Here is a 15,466-nt window from a genome sequence, read left to right on the forward strand (position 1 = left end):
GCACTTGCAGGCTTACAGAAAAAAACAGAATGCAGCAGCTAGAATGCTTAAGTCTGCCAAGAAACATGAATCTGTTACTAATTTCACTGAAATGGACGCCTGTCTGGTATATAATTATTTACACGATTCCCATACTTGTCTTCAAGGCTCTACACAACCTAGCCCTGTTGTCAGTCTTCACTCCTATACACTGTAAAAACTAAAGGAGCCTCAAATATCCTGTCGGATACTCAAGGAACTTCAAAATGTAATTTAAGTGCCTCAAAGCTCTTTCTCATAGTAGGGTTACTGGAGGAGCATTGACAATCTTTGAGGTTCTTGCTGGAACTTATGGGATCCTTTAAGCACTTTGTATTTAGTTCAGAGGTTCTGGAGTCACCTTTTCATTACCATGAGACCTCGAAGTGCTGTGGGGGAAAATAGAGGAACTTGAATGCGATAAAAGGGTTATTGGAAGATCTTTTAACATTTAAGTGGTTCCTGGAAGATCTCTTATGTTAAAGCCAGCATCTGGAGGAGCCCAATGGTTCTGTGAGGCCAGAATGAGATTATTATTATCCTATTATTATTATTATAGGCTACTTAAGTTTGATTCAGTATACATACCCAGGTGAAAAAGACGTACTATTAAAAATGTACTGTACTTGAGTGTGTTTTTAGTAGGCCTACAATACAAATACTTTAATGCATTTTTAATACATTTAACAGTAGCCTACGTCTTTTTCACCTAGGTAGCTTACATTTATTTATTATCTATAGGCCTATTTTATTGATTAATTTAAACCATAAACAACAACACTATAATAATATTAATAATACGAATTCATTAATTATTATTGAATAAATAATAGTAATAAAATAATAATTTGTACCTACTTCTTCATAAATTATTATTTGAAGAAGAAGAACCAGGAGGAGAAAAGTTTTATTCTGTCACGAAACTGCTGCTATTCCTCTACTGTCGTCGCTTCAGTGATCCTCGCGCTGCTCGCGCGCAACAAAGCTCAGCTGATCCACGTCATCGGGGAAGTAACGGCTCCTCTCATCAAAGCTTCCGCCGTTTGTTCGGCTCTCCGTTACAAGGTTTGTAAACTCGCCAAATAAATATAAATACAGAGTCTACTCACTATATATTCAAACACACATATATATAAACTAAATGTATTATACATTACTACTTTTTTACAGTGTTTACCACTCGTTTATTGCACAGTAACTGGTATGAAGGTTTTAGCCGCGATGCTAACTACGTTTATCTAACGTAAGTTAATGAACAAATGGAAATTATTGACTTATTGTCTTAGATAGATTTAGTCATTCAATTCAACATATTCTGTAAAACTGTGTCTTCAAATTGCTGATATAGCCTAACTAATTTAGCTGATTCCTGCTGTCGTCATTGGCGTTTGTTATGAATAACAAAAGCAGGTTAATATAGTTTGGTCTGTTTTTGTTTAGCCTAACTTTACTTACTACAGGTGCCCTCATTCTCTCAAATACCATTTTAAAGCCATTTACTGGTCAATTAATATTATGTTGTGAATAATCAGCTTTGTTCTTTTGTTTCCCCAGAACAACCATTACATTTCTAAAATAATCTGAACATTTCAGAGGCAACATTGAATTACAGTAAGTTACCTATACACCACATGCAAGTACTTTATTACTATGAACTTTCTCTGTGTGAAATTGTATTGTTTGACTGTGTACTTGTGTTTTTTAATCAGTTATTCTCTGAAAATCTTCCCTCATGCTCTCAAATCTCATTCATGTTACTCAGAAAAATAATATCACAGGTTTGGAGCTAATAATGCTATGCATTTTTATAGGCTATACCTTAATCATACGCATTTGAATATGAGACATTTGAACCCTGAATTATAACTTCAAGTTTAGTCTTTTTCGAAAAAAAAAAAAAAAAGGAAAAAGCTATTATATGGCTTCAGAAGACTTACAACACAACTCATAACACATGAGTTGAGACCTCATTGATTATTTTTAGGATCTTTTCTGGCACATTTTTGGAGCTTAACCATTTTTACATAAATTGTTGCATTGAATTGAACTAGACAAGTGTACATAAGAATAGTTTGAATGAATTACAAAAAAATGTTATGCTTGTGTTTCATGCAGTGATATTGAATGGTGACGGGTTGTATTATGCCTGAGATCTGCTTTCGGGTTCCACAGACAGAAAGTCAAACAGGTTTGGAACGTCACAAGGCTGAGGAAATTATTTAATAACTTTAATAACCTTACTAACAGTAAATTTTGTACTTTGCAGGGATCTCGGTAAGCTGAAATACAAGTTTGATCAAGAATAAAAATCCTCCTGTAGACTGAAAATCACTGAAGTGCCTGGACCATCCACCAGAAAAGAGGAAAAACAAACCGAAATGAAGCTGATGCACCTTTTCACTTTTCTAACTCGTTAAGTACCTCACGTGTCCCTTGTGAAGATTTTATAATTGATTGCATTTTATGTTGCAGCGAGTAAAGGTGCATCACATTTGTGAATTTCATGAAATTACACAGGCAAAAAGGTCCATTGACCATTGTCAGCAGTGTAGCGATGTAATGTATGAAGCACCACACAAAATTGCCGATCGTGTGGATTCTTATTGAAATGACTGAATTCACCAGTGAACATTCACAGAACAACAGATAATTTTACTGCACCTTAACTCTGTTAAAATGGAAAATGTTTTCTGCTTGTTGTGACATAAGGAATACTGTTTCCGGGTCAAAGCCTCTACTTCTACTTCCTCTATCTTGTTTCTAGATATTGAGAATACTCAACAACCATTTATGGGAACTGTTGATTCAAGTCACACATTTAAGCTTTTCAAAAGCCATAGTGTACATTTCAGTCTCCAGTCTCACGGCATTCCAGACTTCAACATTTTATTATTCAGAATAGCTGAATAACTAACCATCTTAGATTTCGGAATAGAGATAAAGGTTAGGATCCTAATTTTCAGGAATATTACAGCACAATGAGTGCATATTAGCACTGTTTGTTGTTTGTTTTTGGCATCTGATAGAGCTTTTGGACTTGGAAACAGTGACGTCAGACTTAACAAGCGGACTGAAACACATGTTTTAAAATTAAGTGAAGATGGACATTTTTAATTAGTCAAAATTGTAATTTTTACATTGATTTATTACATGGAACATGTGTTTTCCATGCATTTTGTTGAGATGTCTTTTCTTGTGTAGCCTATTGTATACACATGGTTGATTATTCATGTTACTTATGTATTATACTATTTTTTTTTGTGTGTGTAATCATTGATATTAATCTATTACTAGCTTTTTTTTTCAAGTGCATGGAAGTGTATATATTAAAATGGATCTAAAATATGTAATAAACAATTCTTATTTTGTATTTGGTTCAGTTTGTTTATTATAATAGAAGTCAATGGTGGTAACTAACAACATAAAATTTATTTAATACAAATAAAATAAAATTGAAATTTGGTTCCTGGAGGCACCCACAGTGGTTCCACACAGTGCCTTATATAAGAGTTCCTCAGGAAACCTGTGTGGTTCCTCAGAGAACTGCCCCTTTTTAAAGGGTGCCTAGAGGATCTACAGACTGTTCCGCCGGTGTGGCAAAGTGAAGAACCCCAAAAGGTTCCTCCAGGCACCTTTTATTTTTACAGTGTAGACCCCTGAGATCAGAGGGGTGTATAAGTATAACCCCAGTGAGGGTGACAGGGCTTTCTCTCATGTGGGCCCTAAACTCTGGAATGATCTCCCTCTCTCTGTTAAGTCTGCCAAATCATTAGCTATGTTTAAAGTCATGTTAAAATCACATCTTTTGAAAAGCCTACTATTTGGGAATATCCATGAAGAGGTTTTGATCGCTATTATGTGTCTGTCTATGAGATATGTTGTTTTATTGTTTGTAGTTAGTGAATGTGAAGCACTTTGGGCAACATGGTCCGTGGGGGGGAGTACTCTGGGTTCGGGCCAAACTCCGAGCTCGGAGCCCTCCCCCTGGACAGCACGCCAAATGCATTAAACTTTACTCCCTCTAATTGTATGTAAGTGTGAACTCGTGAATTTCTTTTTCAAGACCCTCCTGGATCTTTAAATTAATGGTTTTAAAAAAAATTGGGGGATTATACATTTATGCCTTTCAACAAAGAAACCGTAAACTAATTGAGAGAAATCACAGACAATCATTGATAATGGAGATAATATTATTATTATTTGTTAATGTCAGTATTTAAAGACATGGCTTTCTATGATAGTGGTTTGCTTGATCCAAAGGCTTTTTGCCAGCATTATATGAAGCAACAACAAAAACAACAACAAAAACACTTTAAAGTTTGAGTGACAGACTCTTTTTTTCTTTTAGTGAAAATTACAAGTTCTAATAGCAGGCCATACTAAAATCAGGGCATACAGCTACACTGTGATCCCCCAGTAAAATATTACAGATAAATGTTGGAGATTACTTTATTCTGACCAAAGAATAATTTTTTTCTGATCATGTCCTGTGTGTTTTCTATCAGCTGTTTAGAATCAGAACTAGGAATGCCAGAATAGCAATGCAAATAGCCAGAATCATTACTGATCTAATCGGTCAAAGAAGTTTAGAAAATGGTCTGAAATTGTTTGTCATTCAGTTTGATTCTTTTGCAGAGGTTTCTCACACCGAAATAAGTAAGACAGAAAACAGAAAGAGCCCTGGATGAAGTCCAAATTTGCTTACAACACTGTAAAAAAGGATTTGAGATTTTTGCTACCTCAACTCATTTTCCTAAGTTAGCTCAACTAAAATGTTGAGCGTACTTAAGTGATCAAGTTTACCTGTGCCCAACTACTCCATTTATTCAAAGTAGTTAATTGGAGGATCTGGGGAGGGAAACACCTTTAAGGGACACATGCACTTTTCTCATATTTTATAACTTCTTTTAGCTTTTCATTATGGTTGGGAGAATGAGACCATTTTACCAGGCGCACTGAGACACTTTAAATGATATCAAACATGCATAGTTACTTCTTGTACATACATTGCATAGGTTTTCAGTGTATTTCAGGTGAGGAGGAGGGGGATGAAGGGGAGATAGTGTGTGTGAAGTGTGAACTGCACTGTGTGCTGCGTCTCGGAAGTTCCTGTTACATATGCAGGAGATAGTTCAAGTGTTAATTCTCAGGAAGGCCTTTTGTTTCATCGAGGGGTCGATCAGACATACTGGCACCAGCCTTACAAAGTTATTTCTGAATGTTTTTAAACGTTCAAAAGGTCCAGTTTTTAATGTATTAAGAACGTTTTTTCTTGGTTTATGTAAACGTCAGAGTAACATTACATTCTTGAAAATGTTATGAGAACGTTATTTCTGATTGTTTTCTAAATGTTCAAAACATCAATTTTTTTTACGTTTTAAGAACGTTTTTTTTTTTTTTATGCATAAATCCTCCAGACATTCCCCTGGAAACATTGCTTCTACTTCCATCCATTCTCCACACCACTTGTCCTAGGATTACGCTGTTGCTTAGGCCTATATGGGCCTAAACAGCCTGGACAGATAGCTATCACAGCACAGGGCTCATACACAGACAATTTATCGCCACTTTAACTATGCTGAATATCTTTGAACTGTGGTGAAAACTGGAGTGCCTATGGGAAACAATAGAACTTTTTTGTGCTAGCGTTTTGCAAACTTTTAGCTAACGTTAGCATACTGTTAGAACTTTTGTTAATACATTTAGCCAGAACGTTAGTTCTGCGAACGTTCCCTGAGCTGGCAATCTGTAAATGCGACTATAAGGCATTAAGATTTAATGATATTATAAACATTATAACATCATGATTTTCTGTAGTGCTGATTTGAAACAATATGTTTTGTGAAAAGCACTATACAAAAAAATGTACTTAGACAAATAACACTTAACATAACACAAATAACATTTTATGCAAACATTCTGCATTTAGCAAATATTAATAACATAAAGACCTTCCGAGAATGTTGTTCAAATAACGTTCTCTCTTATGAGAATGTTCATCAAGTAAAAAATTACATTTTAAGGACGTTTCATGAACGGTGTTCTCACAACGTTTTCTCTCTACATAATGAGATCATTCATTGAGTTCAAATGACATAAGGACATTCCATGAACGTTGTAGCCTACTCAGAATGTTTTATGCAGCCGCGGCTCGTCTATATGGGACCAAAGTAGGCTACTCATCCAAACATACCTCTAGATGCACTGAATTAATAATAAATTATAAATGTGTTCAGCATTCTGCAACAAATATTTTTTGGATTTTCTAGACTATTTTAAGTCGCAAAGTGACTTGAGCAGGATCTGATAGGCATACTAAGCGGGGCAGCCGCCCAACAAATTCCCAATGTTTTTTTAGTTTTTTGCTTAAAGAAGCATACAAAATACCAAACAAACCTCAAAAGACTAATCTTATTACATTTCAAAGAAGTCAAAATAGCAGCAAACAGTATAGATAAACACCATAAACCTAAAGAAACGTAAAGAACAAAAATGGAATTAAATAATAAATACACAAGGGGGTTCAACAAAAAATACTTTCAGAAGATTATATAATTTAAGGGCTTTTTGCACGAGTGCCCACTACTGGCGGAAACTGCAATGGGCTGGATTGGAACGTCCTAAGCCCTTGATCACTTGGAATCAGCTATGGAGTTGATTTATTTTTTTATTTTTCCCTTTAAGAATTTGTTTAGTGCAGCATCCAAATGTTTATAGGTGTAACATCTTTATCAATTTAACAAGTTTATAACCAAATCCAAAAAACTTCAGTGCATGTAAAATGAATTTATGTTCTACAGTATCGAATGCCTTATAGAAATCAAGAAACAAAACAAACCCATCATCCTTAATCAAATGTGCATAATCAATTAAATCCAAAATAAGTCTAATATTGTTGTGTATTAACCTTCCTTTAATAAAACCAGATTGGGTTTCACTTATAACTTGATTCAACCTCAATTTTAGCCTGTTTGCAATATCAGATGTAAGAATTGTATAATCAACATTGAGTATAGGGTAATCGGTCTCAGATTATCAATAATTATTTTGTCTGCGCCTGACTTTGGGATACGAATGATTTGGTTGGAACGAATGGTTTCATAGTTGGAAGTAAAGAGTTAGATTCAAAACATTCCTTTAAAGCTTTAAACAACAAATCTTTTATATCTTCCCATACCATCCTGACCAGGATATTTACCTAAAGGCATTTTTTTTTTTTTATAGCAGAATCGATTTCCTCCAATCTCAGGTCTACATAACAGCTTTCTTTAAATTCAATATCAATATGGGGAATAAAATCTTTGATCTTTTCTAGAAATTCTTGGCCATTTTTGTCAGAATATGAAGAAGAATAAATATCACTGTAAAATGAGTATACTTCCTCGGATATTAATTTGGGGTCTTTGATTACCTTCTCATTAATAATCAAACTATGTACAGCATTGCTTTTCTGTCTCCTCTTTTCTAACTGACAAAAATGTGCTGTATTCTTTCTCCTTCCTCCAATCATTTTGCACAAGACCTTACAAAAGCTCCTTGGGCTTTCATTAAATACAAATTATCTCATTTAGCTTGAAGAGAGTAATTTATCAACACCTTCTTGAGTCATTTCCTGTGTATTACAACAGGTATTAATTTCTTGAATTAAACGTAACTCCATTTGCTTCTGTTCTTAGCTTTTTTGTTTACCAAACCGAATTGAAACTTCCCTTGTTTTGAATTTAAAATACTCCCATTTATTCCCATTAGAAGTTAAGGTCATCTTTAATCTCAATAATCAAATTTTTTATTTGACTACAATAATCTTTATCCTTTAAAAATTCCGCATTAAACTTCTAGTAGTCTTTTCTAAAGGTAGCCTATGTTTTATTGTTGGCGTCAAAATTAATGAAATACGGCAATGATCTGATATATGGTGCGGAAGAAATGGAAATGTTAGTGGCAAACTCAGAATGTTAATAGTGAAAATACCTTCACAATTAACCACAGCAGCAAGCCAATGACCATGAGCATCAGACTGAAAAGTCACAATCGTCCCAGGGCAATTGTTAAGGCATATGGCGACACCTGCTGATCGATTGGAGCCATGACTAAACAAAATTGTCTCTCCCCACTGCATCTTCCAAAAAGAAGCATCTTCATTAGTAGAGTGAGTCTCTTGTGGAAAAACAAAATGTGACTTCTGCCCCTTGCAAAAACAAAAATATACCTTTACGTTTTACTTTGTCCTTTAGTCCCCTTGCATTTAACGAACAAAAAGATAGAAGAGTCAAAAAACAACACATTTCCCATTTTCCAAGACTTCATCATCACATCAGGCAAAATGTTGCTTCCCTTCAATGAAAGCAAAGGGACCACGAAAGTATGCCACTCTCCCTTCAGCTCGCGCTTGTTTAATGCGTGGCCAAAGTACTCCCCTACCCAGCAAACACAGAATGTTGGCACAACGTACCCAACCTTCTAACAACGTTTTAACAACATGGCCAAAAGGTTGCTATAACTACGTTGTGTGGTGAAGGTTAAACCAGCGTGGTCACATTGTTGACATTGAACCACCGTTCAGGGCCATTGCTTAAGGTTGTGCCCGGGGTGTCTGGACAACCACTGGACGACATTATGTACTCGTCACTGCCCTAAAAGCGCGAAAATCAGCCTTTTAAATTTCAACCGACCGTTGGGCTCATTGTGTTGTCTCATTCTTCATCGAGCATGGATACGTGAGTATTGCGTTTAGTTTACCTCAGCTAAATAAGAAACGTAATTATTCAAACACAACCTACAACTTCATTGTCTAATGTGACATTTATTTTTTCTGTCTAACTGAAGGGACAGAATAACCTTAGCTGATAATTCATGGCGTTTGCGTCTTTGCGATCTTGTGTAAATTACAGTATTAGTGTAGGCTATGCTAACGTTAGCTATATTTCTTTTAGTACTAGTCATCCTTAAAGCAGTAGGGCCAGAGCCCGTCTACGGAGAGCCTTGGCACTCCCTATTTAGCCCCATTGTATTGATTTTGGTTGCAGTACCATTAGAATTCCACTGGGGGTGATCGCGGGCGAGTGCAGATTGAATGGGAGTCAATGGGGCTAGATGGCTAAATGTGTCTCTTTCACCCGATTGCCGTTGAGAAATCTCAGATTTTATTGTAGGTTTTGCAAGTTCAACATAGGTTATAGGTCGAAAGTTGAATGAACCAGTACTTATGTCCTTTCGATTTCTTACAGGTTGGGCCGTTGTTGGCCGGAACAAGCTAGCATTCTGCTAATGAATGACGTCATCACATTTTTGAACGCTTTTTTAGAGCAGATAAGTGAACTTAAAAATGCAATTTTCAGCTGAGTGTATTATCTTAGCCCCCCCTTTCGAATACAACATTTAAATTACTAGAAAAAAAATTATATCCTGAGAAAAGTGGGTTTTGAGGGGTATTTCGCCATAGACCTCCATTCATTCTGCACTCGCCCGCGAGCGCCCTCGCATGGATAGAGACGTGTTACTGCAACCAGTCCAGAACCCGGAAGTAAGCAGAGAGTGCCAATTCTCTTTATATTAGGCCCTGTCCCAAATGGAACCCTAAGCACTCGCGGTCTTCCTCTGAGTCCGCACTTTCGCGACGTAATGCCGCTTTGACTGTCGGGAAGAAGTCTGCTGCGCAGTCCGCATCAGCGCGGGCTCGGCAAAAGTGCGCATCAAGGCCGTAAATCGACCACGGGGGGGCGCCCGCGAGCACCCTTCTGAGATCTAAAAATGACAAATGGGACACACTGCGGTCTCGCGGACTTGACGGACACGCGCACGCGGCAGCCATTGTAAGTCCACAAGACCGAAAGTGCACATGAAGTGTGCCATTTGGGACAGGGCCTTAGACATTCTCTGGTAGGGCTCAGTAGTTTCGGGATTTCTTCGCTGTATTCTCGCTTTTTGCTCGCAGGTTTCTCTCTAGAGCTCCCCCCACAGCTTCGGAATAGATATTTGACAACACTGTTGTAAAAACTCGTTGGCGATTCTCAGACACCAGAGGCTAGTAGATCAACGACATCAAAGCAGATGGGACGTTCTTTAAAACGTCTTCTTCATTCGGGTTCGAACAGAGGGAGCGCAATAATGAAATGCATTTTAGCAGATTTCTTTTGGCCGTAAAGCAATTGTTTACATCGCGAGACCTGATATCACGCGATACTTCCTGATGCGGCGGCCGGCGGCCCGCCGGCTCAAAGTTGCAAGTGTGGACAGAGAATGTCTAATATAAAGAGAATTGGCACTCTCTGCTTACTTCCGGGTTCTGGACTGGTTGCAGTAACACGTCTCTATCCATGCGAGGGCGCTCGCGGGCGAGTGCAGAATGAATGGAGGTCTATGGCGAAATACCCCTCAAAACCCACTTTTCTCAGGATATAATTTTTTTTCTAGTAATTTAAATGTTGTATTCGAAAGGGGGGGGCTAAGATAATACACTCAGCTGAAAATTGCATTTTTAAGTTCACTTATCTGCTCTAAAAAAGCGTTCAAAAATGTGATGACGTCATTCATTAGCAGAATGCTAGCTTGTTCCGGCCAACAACGGCCCAACCTGTAAGAAATCGAAAGGACATAAGTACTGGTTCATTCAACTTTCGACCTATAACCTATGTTGAACTTGCAAAACCTACAATAAAATCTGAGATTTCTCAACGGCAATCGGGTGAAAGAGACACATTTAGCCATCTAGCCCCATTGACTCCCATTCAATCTGCACTCGCCCGCGATCACCCCCAGTGGAATTCTAATGGTACTGCAACCAAAATCAATACAATGGGGCTAAATAGGGAGTGCCAAGGCTCTCCGTAGACGGGCTCTGGTGTGGATTTTCCGCTCACGGGCACCAGGGGGGTGCGAAACGACCACCATTCAACCCGAAATAAGTAATATAACCATTCCAATGACTCCGAAGCTGTTCAGTTAAGGTAAAAAAGTTACTTAGTTCACCTTTAATTCTTACCGTTAGGAAAAGTGTCAGGTATCTGACACCAAATGACACCAAAGTGACATCTGGCCAGGTATGACAAATATTTTAACCTTATGACAAAAAGTTATAAGCCATAATGAAGCCAAAATGACTTTAATTGACATTTCAGCACTCCTCGAACAGACAGCGACTTACCTTAATGTTTTTTTCTTTTTTGAAACCGCTTAAGAAAAAAAATAAAAATTTGTAACCAATTTTCATACCTGTTTAGTTTTTTTCCTTTGATTTGTCTGCTATTTATGCTATTATGTCTGCTCATGCTAGTATACTAGCTTACTCCCTGTATAGTCCTGTCATGTGAAGCTCCGATTTGCTTTGTTCTCTGCCAAGTTTACCTGTGCCTGTTCATATGTTCTGATCTGCCTTTGCTTTTTATGTTTTATTTATTATACTTAAAAGAAAATGTGTACTCGTATAGGCTATTTAGTTTTTTTCTTGTTTTAACAAATGTATGACTTTTGGAAGTGCAATTTGATTACCATATGCAGTTTTAATAAAGTTGAAATAGCTAACCTTCTATGTCATTTTTACTCTGAAAAGTGTACACTTGCAGGTGTTGATTATAATTTATTTACTGTTAGGCCCATAAATAATACAGATAAACAATATTTAAAATGTATAGCCTATAGCCTAAGTATCTAACATCTGACATATTAAAAATGAACCACGAAACATAACATGCTAAATGGGGGATATATGTATAGCATGAAACATTTTTTTTGTCAGACCGTCGTCTCACAGTTGCTGTATGTCGCGCAACAACGTTGCTAAAGCCCTGTCGCGTCTTACAATTCTACGTTGTTGCAATGTTGCGAGCACATAGACAGTGACGTTGCCATAGCAGAAATGCAACGTGCCACAGACATTGCCACAATGTAAATGTGTTTGCTGGGTAGCCTCTCTGTCTTCTTTGTTTAAGTCCTCAGCTAAATGAATGCCTGCCTCCTTGCACACGGTTGATCCCTTTGACAGTGTCCAGATTTGGTCTCTGTAGATTCGCTTTGAAAACTGAATGATGATCTGGCGCATGTGATTTCCTTCTCTTCCAATACGATGAACCGTGTCAACTGCCTCTTCCATTTCCCAGGGCACACCAGGAGCAATCTTGGCCAGCAAGGTAATTACCTCCTTCGCGATGTTCTCGTTCTGTTTCTCTGACGAGCCTTTGATGAGTAAATTCCAACGCCTTTTGTAGCGATCCAACTCTCCTACCCTTGACCTCAGCTCTTTATTTTATTTTTTAAGATCAGAAAGTTACAGCTCCAATACTGCTTCCTTCTGCTTGTGAGCTTTCATCTCTTCCTTAACCTCAGAAATGGCGTTACAATTCTCTTCCATTTTTTTGGACAGCTCCTCCAGCTTTTTCTCCTACTTGTTAAATCTTCTGCTGAGGGAGTAAATTGCCTTGAGTATATCCCCATTAGAGACATCTTCCACCTGATCCACACTTTGTTGGGAGTAACATTCTCAGCACCGTCATGCTTGTTAGTTTCAGCACACACCTCCATCGAGTCATCGTAATCATGATCATTTCTGTTACTGATCACGATCTTCGTGCACTACTTGTCATCTTTAGATGATGAAAAAAAATAAACCTCTATCAAACAGTTTGGGAAAAGTCTAAAAATAAGAAAAAAACTTTGAGACTTTGCTAGTGGTTAAACTATGCTGCTATCTAGTATGCCATCTTGGCCAGAACCCCAAATTCCCAATGTAAATCTGTGGTGAAAAATGGAATTGCAGCGCGCTCTCATACCCCTTGTCCACAGTGTTGGTGCTGGTTTGGAGCCAGAGCCTAGTTTCAAATCAGTTCTTTGTTTTTCGACACCCAAAGCACCAGCTCTGAACCAGGAAAAGTGGTCCTTAAAGGGATACTCCACTTTAAAATGAAAATTCTGTCATCATAGGAAGGCACCAACTCCGAACTGGCAATAGCTCTGTCTCTGAACTAGCACCCGATTCTTGCTGGTGGAAAAGGGGTTTCATAGAGAGCCATTGGGGCAGATTTCTGGCTGCCCCGCTTTTCACGTGACCTTAAACCTCACTTCAGACCAAGAGACGCTATCAGTCCGCTTTAGCTGTGTCTGCAATCTGCATCAGTAACTAGTTGGCATGTTGTTTGTTTTATGTTTGTTCTGAGAATAGATATGACTTTGTTTTCCTCACTGGAATTCCTAACTTTCCAATATTTTAAAACAACATTCGGACACAATAAATACATTAAGGTAATTCTATGATGGCGTTCTATGTGTTTGTTGTGTGTACTAAAGTATGTCAATCATCATTAGAGCGCCACCCTCAGGCTGAAAAATGCAAGGACATTAGAATTCTGTCAAAAGTGTGTCTGATGTGATCAGTGATTAGAATATAAAGTTTACAAAATGTTTATCATAAACTAGCGCTAAGACCCAGAATCTGCCCTACCTAAATTTATGGCCAGGAGACCCTACTGGTTTTATGATAACATTATGAAAACATTCAGCAAATATAATAACATTGAGGATTATCAGCGAATATTATTCTAAGAACGTTTTCTGTCATTATTACGAGAATGTATATTTTAAAGAACGTTAGTGAAAGTTATGGGAACGTTCTCTGTTAGCTGGGTTGCAGTGCTTCTCACACCTGTCCTGGCTGGGAGGACCCCACCAGTGCTCATTTTGTATGTCTCCCTCATTGAACACACAAATCTTGCAATCTCTACTATTAAGCTGATGAGTTTATGTGTGTTAGGTGAGGAAGACATCCAAAATGTGCAGTGGTGGGGGGTCCTCAGGACAGGATTGAAGTGCACTGGTCTATAGACCTAGGGTAGCACCATATTACATTTTTGACAGGGATGAAAACGAGGCTGTGACGCATAGAATTACAGTGTGTTTAATGCATTGTACTGTTAGTGTTGTTGTACCGATTGTTTAGTTAGCTGATGAAACGTCTTTCCGAAAACAACCTTCAGTAGACAAAAACTCCATGAAACAGTTAACTTGTGAGTTGTGAAAATCACTATCAAGTCATTCCTACCCATTGACTGGCCAGCTATGGGAGCGTGATGTGCCGTGATAGCCACCACATAGACCTTAACCATGGATGGGTTATGCCCCGCTTTCAGCAGCTCTTGTAGGAAGGACAAGATTGACACAATGTCACAAGATAAGGGATCTTAGTTCCAGACTGTGCACTAATCAGAAACGACTGACCACTTAAGGGCATAGAGACGCCCAGTAGAGGGCACTCTGGCCTCTGAAACCCTCTGGGGAAGGCACAAAGGCTCCCGTCGAATCACGGATGGTTCTGCCAGAGGGTGGCCACTAGAAGGACAAAGTATCTGTTCTCACTGATTTATCAGATAACCTGAAGGAGCAGAGCTACTGGGGGGAGACATACAGCCATGAGCTGGGCCACTCATGGGCTAGTGGATCTTTCTCCCTTGAGAAGTGAGAGTTCTCTTCTAAGGCAAAGAGGTCAACTTCCACTCACCCAAAGACACTCCAGATCATCTAAACCATCTAGGGGGGGAGTGACCATTCCCCTGGAGTAGTGTTAATTTCGTTAACAAAAATAATGACAAAAAATATTCATTGACAACCTTTTTTTCTATGACTAAGACGAGACGATGACGAGGGTTTTTTTTTTTTTAGTTCAGAGCGCGGCATTTCAGGAGTAGTTTTGTGGGGGCAGCGACACAGCATATTACTGTCACGGTTATGTGGCTGTAATAAAGTGCACAACGAAGGAGATATTCAAGGAGAATTTTATATAATACTCTACATACCAAACAGGAGAAAATCTAGGAGAATGTACAACCACATAACACATGTGGTAAACACACGTAAACAATGCAGGACCAGATCAGATCTGTACGTCCTACAGATTTGAAGGGACAGTCTGCTGCTTTCCACACAGTCAAGTCCAAATGAGAAGTACAGCCTCACAAATGTGTTTGCTGCTCCTCTCCTTATGTTAACTGAGCAAACTTATCCTATTAAGAGGCTTCAGCGATGCTATTACCACCTCAGAGGAATTCATCTTCCATCCTTTGATAAGATGCTGCCCCTTCTCCTAATTGGGTCTGACTACCCAAACCTGATCACAGCTAAGGAGCCCATCAGACTAGGACCAGCTGGTGGACAGGCAGCTGTACGTTCACAGCTCGGTTGGGTTCTCCAGGGACCAGATGGACTTCTCCCACATCAGGTACCATCATCACAATGCTTATTCACTTCCCTTACTCCAATTCGAGATCCTGTTTACCAACATGTTGAGCGACTGTGGCAACTAGACGTCCTCCCATACCGCAGTGAAAAGCTGGTAACACGATCAAAATAGGGTCAAGCGGCTGTGAATATGCTGGAGACCAGAACACAACGTGTAGAAGTTAGTGGCATCTGGCGTTACACTACTCCACTCTTTCGTGCACGGGATGGCCCACCTTTGAGAGGA

At 38.6% G+C, this 15,466-nt stretch overlaps 1 long non-coding RNA gene across 1 annotated transcript; it reads left to right on the top strand.

Annotated features, from left to right (window-relative positions):
• The first annotated feature begins 238 nt into the window (after nt 1–238).
• Nucleotides 239–3,269, top strand: LOC309503102. Its single transcript, XR_014207500.1, has 3 exons — nt 239–1,629; nt 2,134–2,206; nt 2,285–3,269. It is a non-coding gene; the product is annotated as an uncharacterized lncRNA (long non-coding RNA).
• Nucleotides 3,270–15,466: the final 12,197 nt, after the last annotated feature.

The sequence above is a fragment of the Leuciscus leuciscus genome, assembly GCF_965113295.1.
Source record: "Leuciscus leuciscus genome assembly, chromosome: 7".
Lineage (NCBI taxonomy): Eukaryota > Metazoa > Chordata > Actinopteri > Cypriniformes > Leuciscidae > Leuciscus > Leuciscus leuciscus.